This window comes from Talpa occidentalis, unplaced genomic scaffold (genome assembly GCF_014898055.3).
Source record: "Talpa occidentalis isolate TD23 unplaced genomic scaffold, MPIMG_talOcc4v2.1 talOcc4.16, whole genome shotgun sequence".
Classification (NCBI taxonomy): Eukaryota; Metazoa; Chordata; class Mammalia; order Eulipotyphla; family Talpidae; genus Talpa; species Talpa occidentalis.
In genome coordinates, this window is record NW_023601653.1 from 37,348,176 (window position 1) to 37,366,479 (window position 18,304).

The following is an 18,304-nucleotide window of genomic DNA, read 5'->3' on the forward strand; positions in this document are numbered from 1 at the left end:
GCAACTTTGCAGGTGCAGCTCTGAGAAACTAAAATCCACTTTGGTGATGAATCTTACTACCCAATGGACAAACATTAGTTTTGAAACTGAATACACAGTTATCCCCAGAGCTCTAAAGTGATTTCAAATTAGACTTTTCTTCATTAAACATAGTTTTAAATTAAGTTTTCTAGGACATATATATATATATATATATATATATATATATATATATATAGCAATGAAATGACTACCATGCCTGTCTTTGAGGGGTACCCAGTCTAAAGAGAAGATAGAAAAAGAAACAGATACTATAAAGTAACATGTCTATAAAATAGATATTTGCACAGTATAGGATGGGAAAGGCTTGTATATGTTAGGGGAGGATTTTAGGGAATGAAGAAAGCTCCCTAAAGAAAATCAAGTAGAGATTGATGAGAAGTATGTCTTTATTTCTCTAAAATGGTAAGCTTCAATTTCCTGGTTCAAGAAATCATTCTTATTCTCTAAAAATAATAAAATAATGTTCCCCCTGCTGACATAAACACTAACTGCAGTAGGAGAAGTAATAACCCATCATTTTGCAGATATTCTGAAAGACAAGGGGAAAATGATAGAAGAACAATATGAAAAGATATGAATTCTGAATAATAAGATTGGTAAAGATATCACCTATTTTGATCTCAAATCTATAAAGCAGTGAAATTGTGGGAACTAGAAAAGAGAAACACAATGTCTTTTTGTGAAAGCCCTATCTTTTAAAGAATATTATGTCTTTCATAGTTATGCCTTGAAATACGATGAACAAAACCCACAGAAACTTGTATTAGAAATCAATAAAACTTAACTTAGCTTGATATTGTACCCAATTTAAACTCACATCTGAATTCTATCAGAATTCTATCAGACTTCCTTTCTTAATAGAGAAAGCCATGATTACTAGTCTAAGATAAGTTTCTAACCCAAAAAATCTCATGCCAAAGTACCTGCAATGATGCATTTTTGTGTCATAAAAAGATGGGGTTGAGTGTTTTGAATGAAACTATTAGTTAAAGCTACTTTAACAATTGATGGAAAGGAACAAGGAAAGACAGTACAAGGCATACCGTGTATCTACATAACACAAATTGAGTAAATTTGTCATTTTGCCATGTGATTTGAACAAAGGAAAAAAACCTTATCTGGATAATTCAGCTCAAATTGATGTGGGAGTTATAGTTCAGTTCTAGGATACAATACTCAGAAATTAAGCTAAGAAAGGAAAACCATTATGTTGACCACAAACCAAAATGACAAAACTATAAATGAAAATCACGCTCAGGGACACACTTTATCTCCTACAAAGAGTTTATGGGGTAAACTGTAAACATGTTCTTATTTATCTACAACATAACCATCACTATCACCACCACCACCACCACAGCAACTAACATTCACTTAACTTTTACTATGTGCCAGACACCATTCTAAACGATGTACTTTTATTATCTTCTTATGTCTCTGCAACAACTCCATTCATCTAAGTTCTATTCTTGTTTTTCTGTATTTCATAGAATCTAAGACATTATTGACTATGAGACATGCCATTTTTTATATACTGTTATGAAAGTAAAAGGAAATTATGATTTGCTTTCAGCTTAAGCCATATTTAGATGTCATAATTAGAAAGCAAAATAGTGTGCATTTGGGAATCAATGAAATTCAATACTTTGGCCCTTATTTTACACTAGAACAAGCTGAAGCCAGTGAGGTTAAGGTGACTTTCTCAAGGTCAAAGTCAGGCAAGAAAAGAAAATGAAGGAGGCAGGGTATTAATCTAGCAGTCAGCTGCCCCAACCAGGCCCACTTACCATGTTGTTGAAAAACAATGCCCGTCTGTGCCTCAGCCCCCTCATTTCTTTTGAAGCAGGATTTTTAGTTTTGAACTAGATTATTTCGAAGGTCCCTTTCAGCGTTTGCATCTTAGATTCTTTATCTTCACAAACAGGCAGTGGTTTGGAATTTAATGAGAAGAAAACACAGCAGAATTTTATGACCATGAAAATGAGAACAAGTACTGGAAACAAAATCAGACTTTGGGACAGCAAAGCACACTGGAAGCAGTAGTGGCTTTTGAGCTAAAAGAAGCAGTTTCTAACACTGATGGCAGCTCTCCTTTAGCTCTGTGACTCTGGATGAGATGCTTAACATTTTTGAACTGAAGTTTCTTTATCTAAAAATTACAAATATACCTGCTTCAAAGGACTGTGGCAAAGTTGAATTGTTATAGTGAAAGGGGGTCCCTTTGCATGAAATATTAACTCCACAAAGACTAATCGCCCATATTCTCAAAAACATTACCTAAAATGAAAATATCATCTAGAATATGTCACTACATTTTTTTTTTGTTTTGTTTTTTGGGTTATATGTTTTTCTTTTTTCAAATTGTCATATAATGATACTGGAAAATTGAACAGAAAGGGGGAAATAATGCAGTGTCTTACTCAAATATAGACAGCTTAGAACTTAACAGTTGTAGGCATTGCTATCCCTCTATCCATCCACAATTTTTTCTGGTGATAAAGGCATAGGACTCACTCTTTTCCATTTTAAGTCCATGTGCCTTGAGTGGAGTTGACTAAATGCTTAACTCCATGGAGGGCCTGAGACTCAGGATTAGAAAATCAAATATCTCATTAGATGTTATGAGATTTGATCTGGAATGTTTAACTATACTTATTGAGAGGAAACATGTGCTCTTTTCCACTGAACTTGAACCTTGAAACTTGAAGTTGCTCTAGCCATCTTGCCGGCATGGGAGGGTAAGAAATAACACAACGCAGTGGAGAGAGATGGAAAGGCACAGTGTCCTGATGCCATCACTTTAGTCCATGAATCCAGACACGCTGAAGTCATGTATAAAGCCGGTCTTCATTCAGGCTGCTATAAGCAACTACCACAGTCCGGGTGGTTTATGCACAGCAGAAATTTTTTCTCCCAATATTACAGGTTGTAAGTCCAAGATCAGGATGTCAGCATGGCTGGGGTCTGGGGAGGGTTTTCTTCTGTGTTGCAGAGCTGCCTTTGTGCCCTTCTGTGGTGAAGAGGGTTAGAGAATTCTCTGGTCTCCCTTTTATAAAAGCACTGTTCCCATTCATCAGGGCTATCCCCTCTTGACCTGTCAACTGCCCAAAACTTTATTTCTTAATACCATTACCATTATATTGGGTATAAAGATTTTATAACAACATATGAATTGGGGGGGAGGGACACAAATATTCAACCCATTAGTTTTCTATAACTTGAGACCCAAAATATCCTCAATACCCAAAATAAGAAAATGTTATTAAAAAAAAAAGAAAAAGAAAAAGTTATTAGATTTCTTGAAAGAATTTTCCTATTGGGAAGACAGTATCATTAATTCCTTACCCATTTCTCTTCCAAGGACTAAACAAATCCAAGGCTACCACGTATCATTTTGCAAGCTGCCTCATTTGCAACCATCACTGACAGGAAGTCAGGCACAGAAGAGAAATAGCATCTTAGTTCCACTGTGTGGATAACCTGTAATTATATTATTCCTGGATTCACCACTTTTTAGTCTTTCTACAGAGACACACTCATTTAAAAGTCAAAGGCAATTCAAGAGATTGCTTGCATATATTCTTTTCTCTAAAGCTTTTTGGTAAAATTGGCAACTCATAAAATGGCTTGGTATTAGTTCCCTTTTCTCTCATCTTGTGTTGATGAATTGTTGATGTCAAAGTGTTGATGAGGGGGCCAATGCTAGTGAAAAGCAGGGTGCAGGAGAAGGCAGAGAAGCCCTGGTGCCTGTGACAGCTACACAGGGATCAGAAAAAGAACCCAAGGTGGAGGAAACTGCTAGAACAGAAAACAGTTAATGTAGACTTGGAATTAATCCTTTTAAATCAAGATTGCTACAAATCAAATTGCTCCGTGCAATTTGAATTAAATCCAAATGCATGCTCAATCTACATTCCTTTGCCTATCATTGAAGACTCTCCATCATTTGACTGCAAGCTAGTACTCTAGCCTCACTCCTTCCTTCCCACACTAACCAACTGTCTTAGCCAGATCCACCCACACCCTTGTCTTGAACACATCCAGGTGTGTCCCATTGCTGGGAATTTAATCTGTCCATTTCCCCACCTAAAGAAGCTTCCATCTCCTTTCTACTTCCCCAAATTGCACTGAGATTTAATTAATGCGCGTTTGTCTGGTGAAGCTTCTCCTAAATTCCTTAGCCAAAAGGGATTTTCCCTTCCTCTTCACAATTAGCATATTTATCTTCTGTCTTTCATTTGAACTGCACTTTATATACTGGCTTGCACTATTAGCTGTCATTTAATGTATATGAATTTCTTTTCCCCAACTAGATTGTTCCTTCTTTGAGGTCAAGCATGATTGTGCCTTATGCTTCATAATAAACCCAGTAGTACCTAGCAAGGTGATTTGTACAGACTGTTAAAAAAAATAAAATAAAATCCATAGATTGAGGATTGAGATAGAGTAAAATACTTACCTGTTTGTTTTTACTCATAATTTCTCTTGAGACCAGAATTAGTAACAAGGTATCAGATCTGGAAGAGGCAAGAATATGGATGTTTGGGGAGAAATGACCAAGAGATAAACATTAAATGAAAGAGGATGAAGGAGAGACCAGATCAGAAGAGCTGAAATGAAACATGTTCGATAACAGACATGATGTTTATGTAAAAACTTCGTTCCCAAGACTTTCACAACCCAAACCTCTGCAAACCTCAAGTGCGGCAAGATTGACCACAAAGTAGGAAATAGTTCACCCCAAGATGCCCATCCTCTTAATGATACTAAAGCATCTTCTCACAGCTGCAACATGATAAATCCTGAGAAGAGAATAATGATTCATTATGAACAAGAGAAAGTCTGGGGCCAATGTGAGGGAAACCAAACCGAGAGTTCCAGGCACAAGCTCCACGCTTGAGGTGCAAAAAATTGGGCTTAAGCCATGGCTAAGAGACTGGAGGTAGTTTACTTAGCATTTTGGAGATTCTCTCAGCTATGCAATGGCAGGAGGATTACTCTGACAGAATAAGTTAGAACCTGGCTAATACACATTCTCTCCTCTCTTCCTTACTAGTAGAAACTGCATTATTGGGAGCAAAATATGATCAGCTAAAACTACCTTTTTCATCTTTCCTTGTACATGAGGGTGAGATCATGGCTCGGAAATCACTGAACTAGGTTTTTGGTTTTTTTTTTTAATCTCTTTAAAGAAACCTTGGAACTTGAAATCCTTAAAGAGAGATAGGAGATGAATTTACATGTCTGTATTTCTGTTTCCTTTCTTCCTCCTTCTATCTGTAACATAGATGTGATGGTGGGAGCTGTAGAAGTCATCTTTCAACCAGGAGGCACTCATGAGGCTAGAAACCATTCATAAAGTCTGATGTAAACAGCCAAGTTCTCTGATGGCCATCGAGCTAGACTGAGAATATCTTTGTAGTTTTTTAATGTGAGAAAAAAAATAAAGCCTTTTCTTGTTTCCTGTCACTTTAACCAGTGACTAAACGCAATTCTTACTTTACGGAATTGTTATGGAAATTAAATGAGACTATCTATAAAGTCCATATATCTGCTATTATCCTTTTTAAAATACCATTCCACTTTAATGTGAAGTAAATAAGTAATGTTCAGCAATTCTGATGAAAACACTGCCACTTTAGCTTTTTTTTTTTTTACCTTCATGCAAGGTTGACAAGCATTTTTAAATATTATTATTTCATATATCCATATCATGAATAATTGTAAACTTCTCTAATATCTGTCAATTGGCCCTTCTGTTCTAATCAAGCTGTGACCTCACTTCCCCTTCTGTGTGATTTTTTTCCTGTTATTTTCCTCACACTAAAGGTCCTTTCCTGATTCTCTGCCCACCCAATATCCATTCATTCTTCAAAGTCATCTGATTCCTCAGTGTGCAGAAGTCATTCTCCAACAGTGCTGCTCATAGATTCTTCCTTATCTGAGTGTCTGTCTGTCTTACACCAAACTATTCAGTGTTAAGCGATTTCTTTCTTGTTTTGCCTTTTAGTTGTGTAATATGTAGAAGGCTTATCCTCTGCATAAACCATTACTTCTTTGAGAGAAAAGGCCACGTTCTTTAAGGAATATCCAAATGAGATGTCTATATGCAAGACACACAAGCATTTTTGTTGTTTTAAACTCAGCACAACTTGGGGCCTCATCTCCTACCCCCTTATCTCTATTACTGACCAGCCCAGAACTGACACAAAGAAGATACCTAATAAATCCTTGCTTCATAGAACTGAAAACTCTTGCCTTCTTTAGATCATGATGCCAGAATGAAAAACATTCAAATGGTATTCAATCAAAAAATTTCATCTGAAAATTCAAAGTTCTTGCCCAATGAACTTGATGTACTAGAATAAACAAACACAATTGAAAAGAACACACAGCTAGCCAGAGACAAAATGGAAAAATACCAGGCTGGTCATTTCCAAATTCCCTGTTTCCTTCACTGACCAAAGAATTTATTAAATCTAATCAAAGAAGTACTTGAGTTGAATGCCAGTGAGTTCCTTCTTACTTGAGGAGAAAAAGACTGAGCTTGCCATCTTGGAAGGAGCCTCCACGTGCATATTTAAAATGTTCTCTTAGAATGTCTGGCAAAGAACAATTATCATTTCCACCTATCGCTTGTTTAAAGGAGGTATTTTCATTCTAAGTCAGAGATTAAGTATAACATTTAATTTAATTTTCAGTTTTCCACTTCCTTTATAGCTTCGAAACAGAAATTACTTTTATTAAAGTGTGAGCTGAAAGTCAAAACAAAATGTGGTGGCGGTGTTTGAAATTCAAGTGTATAAAAAAAGGGAGTCAAAAGGTAAGAAATTAATTTCCACATCTTGGAGTTGAAGCAAATTGCCAGCAAACTAAAATGTAACTGGTAGTAATACAACAAATATCTTTAAGGAGGTCTCACAAGTGTCTGTTAGTAAAGGTGGAACAGGCAGAGAAATTTCTTTATTTTTGTTATACAATAAAAATGTGTTCCCTATGGGAAATGTATCGATGAAGAAAAAGAAAAAATAATTGTAAATCATTCAAGATCACATCAACCTGGAGAAGATGAGAAACTGCTGACATCTGGGAGCATAACGATTAAAATTATGTATATTGTTAGCAAGATGATAAGTGAGAGCCTTCCAGTTCTCCCACAATTGAGCGTAAGGTCAGTAGAGGATGAAAGGCAGTCTTTATTTCACACTCTAGCCTCCAGTTGCTGGGGCCAGTCTTCTTCCTGCAGGCTTGTCAGGAAGTACCAGCATTACCAGAGAGTAAGATAATAATATACCAGTAATATTGCTTTTAAAAATTTATATGAAATGTATAGCATGTCAAAATTTTTTTAAAGATTTATGTTTTTATGCACACAAGAACAGGGGAGAAAGCCAGACGTGCAGGGGTGGGGGAGTGAGAGGATTCACCAGAGAGAGTGGGGAGCAGAACAGGCAGACTGACTGAAATACACTGCGGAGGTGAGCAGCGGGTGAGACAGGCGAGGTCTGCTGTGCCATGTGGGTCACCTCCCTAGCTGGGGATTGAACTTGTGCTGCAGTGGCTGGTGATAGCTTGATAGCACTATCTAACCTCTGTGTGACCAGGGAGGCCCCCAGCATGTCAAAATTTATGAATCAAGAATTGACCTACCTATAGGGAAAAAAATTAACATATTAACAACTTCATGATCATAGGTGTATTTAAACATGCTTTTCAATATAAATTTATTTACTTTTAATTTAGGCAATATTTGGATACTCCATCAGGTATCTCCACCAAAGTCACCCATAGTCCATTGTGCTTTCTTCCTTCTTTATCCTTACCCCTACCCCAACTTCTCCAACCTTGGTGCTTTAGTTCTATAGTTATCTTTCAAGGGTCAGCTTTTAAGCTTCTTTTGGTTATTTGTTCAAGAAAGAGACAAAAGGGGTCTCTCTGGTTGCACAAAGGGTTAAGTGTTAGCACTATGAAGCTGTCTGCAGCCACAACAGCATGAGTTCAATCCCCGGCCAGGAAGGTGACCCACATGGTGCGGTAGACCTCTCCTGGCTCACCTGCTGCTCCCCTCAGCAGTGATTTCAGTGGATCTGCTTGTTCTGCTTCCCACTCTGTCTCTGGTGAATCCTCTCACACACACCCCATACCTCTGGCTGCACCCCAGCTCTTGCATGCATGAATAAATAAATCTTTAAAAAAAAAAGAAAGAGACAAGAGTTTAACAATAGAAAATTGGAACAACAAAATTAACCAAATAGATTTATACAGAAAGACCATAGCATTAACACTGCTGGATATTCTTTTTAAGGGCATACGAAAGTTTATGGAATTGATTACCAATCCATCACATTTCAAAGAACTTAAATCAAAAAGTGTATATTCTCTGACCAAATTTTGATTCAGTTAGAAATAAAAATCAAGAAAATCCCCATATGTTTGAAATTTTTAAAAACATGTTTCTTAAACAACCATATTGTTAAAAGGAAATCACAAAATATTTTTAACTAAATGACAATAAAAATACCAAGCATATTGGGACACGAAACCAGCACAGTAGAAGAGGGAAATTCACACTTGTATATGCAAATATTAGAAAAGAAAATATGATGGAATATTATTCCAATGGAACATTTTTCAGCCATAAAGAAGTCCTGTGGTGCTGTGGTTGAGTGCTGAGCTGTGAAGCTGCCCGCAGCCTCTGCAGCACTGGTTCAATCCCTGGCCACCGGGCAAGGGTCCCACATGGCATACAGACCTCTCCTGCCACCCGCTGCTCCCCTCAGCAGTGTACTTCATTGGTCTGCCTGTTCTGTTCCCCGCTCTGGCTCTGGTGAATTCTCTCACTCTCCTGTGCTTCTGACTGTACCCAGTGCTTGTATAAATAAATAAATAAATCTTAAAAAAAAAAAAGAAGTCCTGTCATTTGTGACAACATGGATGAACCTTGAGGACATTATGCTAAGTGAAGTAAGTTGGACAGAGAAAGACTAATACTGTAAGATCTCAGTTATATGTGGAATCCAAAAAAGTAAAGCTCATAGAAACAAAGACTGGTTACCAAGGACTGGGGAAGATGTTGGTTAAAGGTGACAACTTTCAGTTCTAGATACAAACATTCTAAGGACATAATGTACAACAGGGCTTTATAGTTAACAATACTGTCACATATATTTGGAAGTTGCTAAGACAAGTACATCTTAAATGTACTCACCATATACACATACAATAGTAAGGATGTGAGGTGATGAGTGTGTTAACTAACCTAATTTTGGAAATTATCTCACAATAGACATGTATCAAATCATCACATGTACACCTTAAACTTACACAATGTTATATGTCAGCTATATCTCTTCCAGTTGGGGGGGGGAATTGTAGAAATTCTGGATAGTTTTATATTTAATAGATTGAAGCTATAATCAAATTTTCCACAAAGAAAACATCAGAGTCAAGTGGCTTCCTTGGTGAGTTCTCTCAAATACTCAAGGAAGAGTCCAATCTCCTGCAAACTCTCACTGAAAATAGAAGAGGGAAGCAATACTTCACAATTAATTTTATGTCAGTGAAGCTGTGACAATAAACTCTGCAAGAATAATATAAAAAATTAGGAATGGTGCTCACTTCGGCAGCACATATACTAAAATTGGAACAATACAGAGAAGATTAGCATTGCCCCTGCGCAAGGATGACACGCAAATTCGTGAAGCGTTTCTTATTTTTATTTACAATAGCTAAGCTTTGGAAACAACCCAAATGCCCAAAAATAGATGACTGGATCAAGAAGATGTGGTACATATATACCATGGAATATTACTCAGCATTCAAAAAAGATAAACACATGCAATTTGCAGCAACATGGATGGTGCTGGAAGGGATCATGCTCAGCGAAATAAGCCAGAAAGAAAAAGAAAAATACCAGATGGTCTCACTCATAGCAGGAATCTAGAAAACTTAAATAAGGGACCAGGAAAATGAATAACTATAAGAAAGTGAAAATCAAAATCAGCAAAAAACTATGAACCAGAGACACTCTATGGGGGGTAGGGGGTGGGAGGGGAGGGATTGGGGTCAAAATAAGGGAGTTGCAATTGTATGGGGAATATAAAAATAAAATTTATTATTAAAAAAAATTAGGAATGAGTTATCAGAAATGCTAGCTACCATTCCTTCTGTCCCACATTATAGGGACAGTAAAGATTATAAAAATGCTGATGAGATCAGGAAAGAAAATACAAAGTGGTAATTTTTATAGATAAGACCATGTACATAGAAAAATACCAAAGAATCTACTCATAAGTTGTTAGGATTAATATATATATAACCTTGTTATAGCACAGGTTTGTTATAAACAATACTCAAGTTTATGTTGTAATTTTACATATAAATCATAATACTTATGATTGACATTAAGAGCAAAAGTGAAATTTTCAAAAGCATCAAAAATATGAAGTACCCAGGAATAAACCTAAATGATGGAACTACATCTAAAGGGACAATTATAAAATTTGAATGGAGGACATTAAAATCTAAATAAAAGGAGAATTCCATCATGTTCATAGACTGAAAGAACTCAATATTAATAAAATTTCCATCCACCTTTAATTGATTGATAGATTCAACGTAGTTCGATTAAAAAAACAACATATGTTTATGTGTGGTGAATATGGAGAATTTATGAGCAAATACTACATTTATATGACAAAACAAAGGGCTAATGCTGTCATGACCTCCTGAAGAAGAAAAAAAATTAAGAAGGCTTGCTCAATCACAGAGCAATACTTACTATAAAAAGTGTAAGAGATACTTAGTTCAATAGAACAAAACAGCTGCAGGTTATGTGGATGCTTGATAAATGGCAAGAAGCATGGCAAATCGGTGGGAATCTGCAGAATAATCAAAAAATAATACTAAAATTGGCTATCCATAGGGGCGAAGAAAAAAATTTAATCCCTAGTTCACATCTCACATAAAATTAAAGACCTACGGTTGGGGGGGGGGAAGTAACGTAGATTAGCTTTGAAAGAGGAAAGGAATTATTTAACTATACACAAATAGCAATAACCATAAAGAAAATAGTTAAATGGGGCCTCCCCTGGTGGCGCAGCTATTGAGAGCTTGGCTGCGAAGCTGCCCGCAGCTTCTGCAGCGCAGGTTCGATCCCGGCCGCAGGTGAGGGTGCCACATGATGCGCAGACCACTCCTGCTGCCTGCTGCTCCCCTCAGCAGTGTACGTCAGTCCTTCTGCCTGTTCTGCTCCCCACTCTGGTGAATTCTCTTACCCTCCCGCGCTTCTGACTATACCCAGTGCTTGTATAAAATAAATAAATAAATCTTTAAAAAAAAAAAAGAAAAAGAAAATAGTTAAATGTAACTATATTAAAATTAAGAACTCCTATTCACTGAAAACACCAGAGAGACCAAAAAAAAGATGATCACAGGGTAGGACACTATAATCATAACATACATACTTGACAAAGGTATATACAAAAGTATAGTATTCATATGAATAGTATATTCAAAATTTTTAATCAAGTATCTACTGTGCACCAGGCAGTGGGAATATATTGCAGTGGGGCTAGAGGCAATACAGTCAATAAATTGGTAAGATATATGTACTATGTCAAACAATGATTAATGCCAGGAGAAAAGCAACATGCATCATGCTTGTTATCATTAAACTTACATGTTCATTGTCATTCATTCACAGATGAGTGTCTGAGTCTGGGAAAGTTGGACCATCCCTAAGATTCACATAGGCTTGGGAAAGATATTCCGACTGTACCCCATTCCCCCCTCCTCAGCTGCATACACATACATGTTTCAATTTCTTCCTGTGGTTATATGCAACTCTGGAAAAGAAACAACGCTTTTACTATTAAAATGCAAAAATGTCTTAGAGAGGTAACACTGTATTGAATTTGCATTTAATTTCAAATTACTCATCCTAGGCTTCTCAGAATATATGGTGAGAGACAAATAAGAACTGATTTCTGGTGTTACGATCTGCAGGGAAGGGTGCTGACTAGGGAAGGCAGATCATCATGTAGCATAGCTTACTGTTCCTAGATGCTCAGTATGGAAGTGTCTACACCCTTGCTGGAAGTGTGGGGTGTACGTGCTGGGGTGCAAGTGAGCTAAATGCTGAAGCAGGGCTCCAAACTGCTTGCAGCCTCCTTGAAGTAAGGGTGTTAAAAAAGGAGCTGTGGGGAAGAAACTGGGGAGTGGAAAGAGTTATTGCAGTAACTGGGACATTCTGTCCACGAGTGCATCATAACTGATAGAACTTTTATCTTCTGCCTCAAGCATACATATCCTAGGTGGGATGATTTGGGACCAAGATAATCCAAATCCTAATAATAAAGCAGCCATAATGCGGAACAGATTTAGCTGGGTTTGGCAACTGCTCAACCTCTGATATAATTTGTGACTAGCTCAATTTTCAACCTTTTTATTCAATGTTTTGCATAAAAATATAGCTTTCATCAATGAACAGAATTGTGTGTGTGTTCCTCCAATTTTCTAGCAAACCAGACATATAGTTTGATAATAAAATAGGAGGGACAGAATATGAGTACAAATACTGATGAAGCCTGAAAGGATGGGTCAGATATTATAAAGGCAAGAAAATGTTCAATGGAGAAAATTTGGAGGCTTAAAATAAAATTTTGCTTACTGCCAGGCCTCCCTGGTCATGCAAGGGGTTAAGACGCAAGGGGTTAAAAAGCTATTCGTAGCCACTGCAGCATGAGTTCAATCCCCAGCCAGGGAACTACCCACATGGAGCAGCAAACTTCTCCCGATTTGCCTGCTGCTCCCCGCAGCAGTGTGTTTCAGTAGATATGCCTGTTCTGCTCCTGGCTCTGTCTCTGGTGAATCCTCTCACCCCTGCACCTCTGGCCTGTACCCCAGCTCTTGTGTGCATAAATAAATAAATCTTTAAAAAAAATTGCTTACTGCTTATTTTCCCTAAATACTGGCTTATGTTCTCCATTTTTCTAGCCTAGCCACTCTTTCCCTTTCACAATATTATTCAAACAGTTTTAACTTATAACTTCAAAATGGTAGCAAATATATAGGGTGGGCAGTGTGGGAAAGTTGAAATAATTGGGAACCTCTCACGTGTCTCCTTTCATTTTTCCTGAATGCCTGCGTCATTCTTCATTTGTGGACGTAATCAAGATCTTTGAGTAGATGCTGGCATTATTTGGACTGAATATCTGGATTTGGTTAATTCCTTAAAATACACTAAATAAAGCAAGAAAAAGTGAAGCATACCAGTCTGTGCTATTATAAACCCAATTCCTGTTTAGTTCTGCAAATTAAAGAGCTTTAAAATGTTGGTATCCCAGGGCCTTCCCGGTGGCACAGCGGGTTGAGCGCTGCGCTGTGAAGCTGTCTGCAGCCTCTGCAGCACTGGTTCGATTCCCTGCCGGCCAGGGAGATACCCACATGGTGTAGCGGATCTCTCCTGTCATGCCTGTTGCTCCCCTCAGCAGTGTCTTCAGTCCAACTGCCTGTTCTGCTCCCTGGTCTGTCTCTAGTGAATTCTCTCACCCTCCCACGCCTCTTTAATTCTTGTATGAGTGAATGAAATCTTTAAAAAATAAATAAATAAAATATTTGTTGCTTAAAAAAAAATAAAATAAAATGTTGATATCCCTCTTCTATTAATGTAATACAAGGCCACTGGAAAACTTAGCACACAGTATGTCAACATCTATTCCTTGATACCACTGAGTGGGTTTTCATTTGTTTTCATCAGCCTGTGAGATCATTGCTATCCTGCTATATAATTGAATTATTCTCTGTTAGTATCAAGCTTTTCAAAGTGAATTCATCAACAGAGAGTGGACATTTCAGCAGGAACAATTATTTGGGTGTATTTCTCCCTAGCAATTTCTTTTATGGAATATTTGACTTACATTGGAGAGTATAGTCTCATGTTGATAACTTTTACTAAATCCTCCTTTTCAGTCTCCTCCTATCTCTTGATCATAGGTACCAAAAATACAAAAGCAATTTTTGAGCTAGTATATGGCAATCTTTCTCTATATGACTGTCCCAAATCTTTGGTCTCTGTTGGACTTTCATTTGGGATTTTTTATATAAAACTATCATTGACCTTGCAAGTGCCAGCTGTCCTCTTGAAATATGAGGCTGGTAATGATGACACACAACATTGATAATAACAAGTGGTAGTTCATATTTCAGCTGAGTTGGGTTTTTGTGCTCTGCTATTAAACCCAATCTATTCAGAATGGACAGAAAATATTAAAATACATTTCAACTGACTGATCTTTTCTTTCTGCTACCATGGAGGACATCTGGAATTGCAACATACAGAGTCTGCTTACAAATCAAGTCATGTCTGGCATTGGGGTTAGGCAACACTTTTAAACTGAAGATTTGAAGTTCTTATTTGAGGAGATTAGATTTTTATCTAGGATGAAGACCATTTTACCATGACTCTCAGCTCTGCTATAGATTGTAGGGCAGACTCACAAATACTGGGACTCTTTCACCATTCAGAATGAAATTAAGTCAAATCAGATCTTGGGAATAGCAAACCAGCAACTAAACAATATAAAAGAAATGTGACTTCACCCCATCTCCCCCCAACCCTGAAGTGCTCCTGGGTTTACAGCTGCGGACACCGATGTCTGTTCTGCAGCATGGGGTTTGTAAAAGTTTTCAAGCATAAGGCCTTCTCCAAGAGATACCAAGTAAAATTTAGTGAAAGGCAAGAGGGCAAAACTCAACTTACCATGCTCAAAAACACTTGGTAATCAGGATAAAAATAAGTACAACACATGCAGATACAGGATGCTAGCAATACAGGATGTCTAGCCAACAGAGATATCATTTGTCATGTACGGAAGGAGAGATTAGAGCTTGTACAGTTTATGTTCATGAACCCCAAAGTAAGGTGTGAAGGTTGGCCTGACAAATGGTGCTGCAGCATGTTTTCTTGGTTGCTGCTGGCGGGCAGGCTTCTCAATAGGTGTGGCACAGGCAAGATCTATGAAGGCCAAGTGGAGGTGATTGGAGATGAGTACAATGTGGAAAACACTGATGGTCAACCAGGTGCCTTCACTTGCTATTTGAATGCTGGACTTGCCAGAACTAAAAGTAAAGTTCTGGGGTCCCTGAGGGAGCTGTGGATGGAGGCTTGTGTATTCCTCACAGTACCAACGGTTCCCTGATTATGACAAGGAATTCAGTGCAGAAGTACATTGGAAGCAATTTATGAGTCAGAACATTGCAGATGACAAGTGTTATTTAATAGAAGATGAAGATACTTATAAGAACCCTTTCTCTCAACATGCAAAGAACAACGTAACACCAGAAATGGCGGAGGAGATGTCTAAGAAAGCGCATGCTGCTATGTGAGAGAATCCAGTCTGTGAACAGAAACCTAAGAGAGAAGTTAAAAAGAAGAGGTAGGACCATCCCAAAATGTCTCTTGTCCAGAGGAAAGATCAGGTACCTCAGAAGAAGGCGAGCGTCCTTTAAACTCAGGAATGGGCTGCTGAGAACTAATAAACCAAACCATTTTTATGGAGATTTTTTAGTAAAGACAACAGTTAGCTTACTGAATACACAGTGAAAAAAAATTGGACTTAAATCAATAATTTTGACTATATAGGTGAATGTTTCTCTTTACTATCTTGAAATACTGGTTTGCGGTCAATGTTTCCCTGTTCAAGCACATCCAAATATGGACTTTTCCCCTGGTCATTAAGAGGTATTCATATTGCCTTGAAAACCTTTTTGTTGTGGCATGAATATAAAGGGAAAGAAATTATAAAATGTTTAGGTTTTTTTTTTTTTTTACTTTCAAAAAACAGACATTTGTGAATCAAAAGCGACATCCCTAAGGACAGGCATGAACATTGTGTTGGACATGAGATAAGCTGCCAGCTCTCCTTCTGAGGACAGACTTGTTGCCCCAGCAGCTTAGAACACAGTCAGCAGAGAAATTCCAGGTGTCAGCTCTTTTTGGTATTGCCCTGCTGCAGAGAGCTGCCTCACCTGAGTTCACAACCTTTATATCATGATCTGCATCCAATGACTGATAAAACGGGCATAGGAAAACCTGGCTCTTTTGGCCAACACAGATCTCTTTGGCCAGTAATTTTCGTTCTAGAGCTTCTCATGGCATCAACCAAGGCTGTTTCAGGCCACGTCACAGTTTGACTTCTTTTCTGCCCAAACCCCTCGCCCCTTTCCACAAAAATGGATCTGAAGAGGACACACCTATAAGATTTCTGCACACTCGGTTTTAGAAGTAAACCTTCAAGTACAAAAACACTGGAAGGCCCTACCCGGTGGCGCAGCGGTTGAGTGCTGGATTGCAAAGCTGCAGCGCCGGTTCGATCCCTGGCTGCCGGGCCAGGGTAACCACATGGTGTGCAGACCTCTCCTGCCGCGCCCACTGCTCCCCTCAGCAATGTACTTTGTCAGTCTGCCTGTTCTGCTCTCCGCTCTGGCTCTGGTGAATTCTCTCACCCTCCCACGCTTCTGACTGTACCCAGTGCTTGTATAAATAAATAAATAAATCTTTAAAAAAAACACAAAAAACAAAACACACACACACACACAAAAAAAAAACCACTGGAAGAAAGTAGAGTGTAGTAAAAGTTAGATAACATTGTATCTGAAAATTTCTGATGAGAATTATTGGGCAGGGAAAGAGAAGACCACATAGTCTGTGTGTCTGTGTTTGTGGGTCTGTGTTTATGTGTGTTTGTGGGTGTGTTGTGCACATGCACGTGCAAACACGAATGATTGTATGATGACATTAAAGGAATTAGGATTACAAAGACACAAAAATAAACATCCACAGATGCCTGAACACATCGTGGTTGTCACAACAATGTCACCAGGAAGAGGAACCAATCCTGCAACCCCCTCCTTTTGTCTTCCAATAATCCTCCCTTCTCTAGAGTGTATAGGGGCCTTGTGAGCTGCATATCTGATTGCAGTTAGGGGCATCCTCTTTGCTCACCTCTAGATATCTGCATTCCAATAACCCAAGTCTAATAAGTTCTCCCATCACCAAACCATTCTGGACTGCAGGAGCATGAGAGAGACTTGAGAGTGGGGATGTCCTCCCCTAGGATGCTGAGACACCTTCAGGATCAATCGCACACTTCTTTCCAGGACTGACACTAATGTTTTCCCCAGAGTTACTCTTATTCAGGGGGAAAAACCTACATAGCTTTAATCTGAAATAGAAAATAAAATTTTCATGCTGGTTTCTGATTCCTACCACTTGGAACAGGAAAACAGAGAAAGAAAAAAATATGTATTTTTCCTTCTTGGGTCCTTAGTGACCTTGAGTCAGAATACTGAGATATTAAAGAGAGAGTCATCTTTGAAGTGGCTCAAGGAAAAGGAAGGTTTTAACAGAATGACACAGAGAAGTAAAAAAACAAAACAAAACAAAACTTTTCTATTAGGAAGTCCAATTGAATCCTGGAGTCTACATTGTAGATGTGTTAGACTACATTACCCCATGTTCCTACTAGAAGAAAATTGCTTTTGAAAGAAAGAAGAGGTGGCAAAGGAAAATTTTAGAGGAATATCCTTTGTATTTTAGCAAATAAGTAAAACGGATGGAGAAAGAATTTGTAGAGAATTTCTCATTGCAAAAATTTTAGACTTTTTGCTATTGTGAATCCCAAATCCCTGCTCAACTACTTCTGCTGTCAACTGGAAACAATCAACTCATCTCCTAATGCTCTCACAATGGTTGTGGTGATGATGATGATGATGGTATCAAGCACTTTTTACAATAACTAACATTTTGAATATGTCAGACATTATTCTGTAAAAGCAAGAATGCCATAGCCCTCTTTATATTTGTTTACACAACAGAAGTAGTGTGCAATTTTTTTTTCAGCACTTGAGTTAGGACAATAGGTAAATAAACCATCTGGTTTTCTATTTCAGTAAATTGACCTTAAATTTCACTTACTCCTCTGTGTTCTTATTGAGGAAATGATTTGGTTATGATAGGGGTGGAAGTTTATACTATCTTTCACAGCACTTACTACAGCATAAATATTTAATAATTGCTCAGAGAAGTGTAGTTGACTTTTAAAAATATATCTATAATCTTCTTCTAGCAGCCTTCTGGTGTTTCAGTTGAACTCAACAAGCAATTTGTCCCTGTGACATAAAGATGCTGTGTACAGAAAATGACATGAGCAAAGAAACTTGTAATGGACTTTAGAGAGACAAGCATAGCACATGAAGTATG

General features: G+C 37.9%; 1 non-coding gene and 1 pseudogene across 1 annotated transcript; both read left to right on the forward strand.

The window, feature by feature from the left end:
- Positions 1–9,652: 9,652 nt before the first annotated feature.
- LOC119248544 (U6 spliceosomal RNA) lies at positions 9,653–9,759 on the forward strand. Its single transcript, XR_005125967.1, has one exon. It is a non-coding gene; the product is annotated as a U6 spliceosomal RNA (small nuclear RNA).
- A 4,952-nt stretch (positions 9,760–14,711) lies between these two features.
- LOC119248296 (60S ribosomal protein L5-like) lies at positions 14,712–15,579 on the forward strand (annotated as a pseudogene).
- Positions 15,580–18,304: the final 2,725 nt, after the last annotated feature.